Source organism: Amblyomma americanum, chromosome 3 (genome assembly GCF_052857255.1).
Source record: "Amblyomma americanum isolate KBUSLIRL-KWMA chromosome 3, ASM5285725v1, whole genome shotgun sequence".
Lineage (NCBI taxonomy): Eukaryota > Metazoa > Arthropoda > Arachnida > Ixodida > Ixodidae > Amblyomma > Amblyomma americanum.
In genome coordinates, this window is record NC_135499.1 from 157768783 (window position 1) to 157771954 (window position 3172).

The 3172-nt window shown below is 43.2% G+C and overlaps 1 non-coding gene across 1 annotated transcript; it reads left to right on the forward strand.

Moving 5' to 3' along the window:
- Positions 1-2020: 2020 nt before the first annotated feature.
- TRNAL-UAA (transfer RNA leucine (anticodon UAA)) lies at positions 2021-2104 on the forward strand. Its single transcript has one exon. It is a non-coding gene; the product is annotated as a tRNA-Leu (tRNA).
- Positions 2105-3172: the final 1068 nt, after the last annotated feature.

Genomic DNA, 3172 nt, shown 5'->3' on the forward strand with positions numbered 1-3172 from the left:
GATTAATGTGGGAGTGCCATTGTGCAAACCGGACCTGTAGGGTTGGTAGTCATCAGATGAAGGTACTTGAAGAGCAACTTGCCTAAATTGATGTTGCGTTGAAAAACGACAACAACGAGAACCTGGAATGAAAAAGACCACTTTCTAAGAATGAGGATAAGAGTCGCCAGAAGTATAGGGTTATGGTTCAAACTCTATAGACTCCAAAACCACGGTCCATGTTTATTACTTGTTTTTGGAGATGTACTAGAATCTCTACGCTTAACCATTTGTTAACAACCGTAACGAGCTAAGGCCAGCAGAATTAATGATGAACTGTTTAAACCCCCCTGTAGAGAATCGAAGGGGATGTTTAGTGGAGAGGAGTAATGTGAGGGAGTTTTGGTAGCCAAACTGCCAACTCTGTGGACGCTCAGACAAACCGCTGTTTTGTATGGAATTTTCTGTAACGGTTCTCGATACACAGAAGGTTGATTCCAATACTTAGAAAACCTCTTTTATTAATATAGTGAAAACACCTCGCCGTACATTTGTGGATAAAGATAAACCATACATTTAATTACTGAATGGTCGGAAAGGAAATTGCGGGGTATAAAAATGAAAAGTTTGGACTTTTAATTATAACTGGTTGAAACTAAACCAACCACCGATTGTGCTAATAGTTTGAACACATTGCAATGCAGAAGAATCCAATATAATTTGTTTGAGTTATTTTGTAAACGAACTGATCGTTGCCTTTAGCCGATGAACGACGTTTATTTTCGAAAATCTATGCATCAACGCACCTGCTGGCTAAACTCTTTCGGGAACAGCTGTGTGTTCTGAGTAAAAAAAAAAAAAAGACTGAAGGTAGTGAAGAGACACCTTGCTTCTCCGAGGTAGCGTCGGCACGAATGCGGGAAGAGGGCTTACTTTTAACGGCAGCTCAAAGCATAACACTACCTAAAGAAAACGATATGGTCAATACCTTATACTTTGATTGACCGCGATCCCAAAATCTTGAATTGAGTAGCCTCCATACGCTCCGAACCATCGATTTCCACTATGAGTTAAGAGTAAGCCGTTGTTAGACACGCATAGGTTTGTGCGTCCCGGCCCATTTTGTGCCCCTAAATGTATTGGGGAAAAGAAAAAGAGCGACAGATGAAAAAAAAAAAACGAAGAGACGATGAAGATGAGATCCCTTCCAGTGAACGCACCAGGAAGCTCTAAAGAAATGTTCATGAAAAATAAAAAAGAAACAAACAGCAACGACAACAGCAAATAACTTTCAATGAATTGGCAAAGTCGTCGATATCGACTCGTTGGTCGTTTCTCTCAGAAGGCGCCAAAGCAACTCTTCGGGTCCGTTATGAGGCATGACAAATAGTAAAGCTATCCGGATTAGACTCGAGCTCCTATTTTTTGTTACCAGGAACCTACACCTCACCGCACAGACGCTTTTGCATTTCTCTTCAAGGGAACCACGCCGCCGCGGACGGGATTGATTCCGCGATATCGTACTCCGCAACCAAATGACACTGCCGCGTTAGCCACCGCGACGGGAAGGAAGGACTTAGTGTCCCACACTATGACTTCCGGCTATGGATAGCTCTGATATGTTTTAATGCAGTTTTTCCGCGTACTACGTATAGATTTGCCGCGCACGCGGTCCTTGGCTGTACACGCTTTGTTCCTTTAAAAGAATGCTTCTAGGCGCTGTCGACTGTGACTGATGTGTGGTATTTTGTGTTTCTTTTATCCCCTCCAGCCAAAGCCTAACGTTGCATTGCAGCACGTGACAGAAAAAAGAAAAAGAAAAAGCGCAGCTGTCACGGAACTGCGCTTTCTTCACCCCCCTGATCGTTGTAGCCGGCAACGCGGAATGCTCGCAAGTGTTCTGCTGATTGCGAGGCACGAAACATTCGCTTTCGCGTTCCGGAGTCTGCTCTGCAGCTGCAGCACACGAGGCTAGTCGCAGCTGCGGACAGTTGTTTCTTTTCGTGAGTGATGACGAAGTGTGTGAAGCTTGTGCGGCGTCGTCAGGGTGGCCGAGTGGTCTAAGGCGCCAGATTTAAGCTCTGGTCCTCTTACGAGGGCGTGGGTTCGAACCCCACTCCTGACATATCGTTTTACTTTTTTTTAATGAGTTCGCGTTAATTCATATCCGCTCTGCCTTTTTGGTGTCTTCGTTGTCAGCACCATCGACTCATTTTCCGCCCACTATGACGTGGATGCAAGCCAGTGTTCTGAATGAACATTTATTTGTTTACTTACTTTATGACAAATTGCTTATGTTATGCGGCACTTCATTTTGCAGAGTCGGTCAGTTTCATGGAACCATGTGAGAAATGGGATATAAATCTGACTAACGACATACAAGCTGAACGCTCGTAGGGCTTCGGAGTACATATTTATTTTATGCTCATATTTCGTCCTTTCAGTTCAGTACAACCTGTAATTATAGCAACATCCAACAAATTACACAAACGAGGGTCCCCGAGTCATAGACGAAAACAGGACTATCGAATAGTTGCGACGAAGTGAAAACAGCATGTAAAAACAGCACGAGATAAATGAACTGTAGTTTACCAGAAAAAAAAGAGCACAACAAGAAGTGAATATACATTGAAAGAAAAATGACGAATAAATGTTGATTACAGCAAGTTAAAGATGAAACTGAATTACACAAAAATATAATTAATAGCAATCATCAACAAAGTGTGGACAATGATACTAAGAACTGAGATAGCCATGAAAAACAGAGATTAAAAGTCAAATCAAGCAAACAAAAAACGCTTCGAGTCATGCTTAAGGTATTGGAGACTTATCAGAAGGAACTGATGGGCGTTAATTGACATTAGAAAGGCCAACTAATACATCTGACCAAAGAATGCATTTGTACACAATTTTAAAGTATTCACTATGAAACCGATACAAACGCAGGCACCACTTGAGCCCCAGCTAGAAGGCAGAGAACAGCTTTCACTCATTTAGCGCTGAGTTTTGTGGCGATCGCGTTTCTGTCCTCTGTCCCTTGTACTTTTGTGTAGTTTAGCGTTATTCGGTTCTTAGACGCTTTATGAACGACCGCGGTGGCTCAGTGCTTAGGTGGCTCGGCTGCTGATCCTGAGCACAGTTGGGCAACCTCATGAGGTCGACCTCAACCTCACGTGGTGAGGTGAGGTTGAGG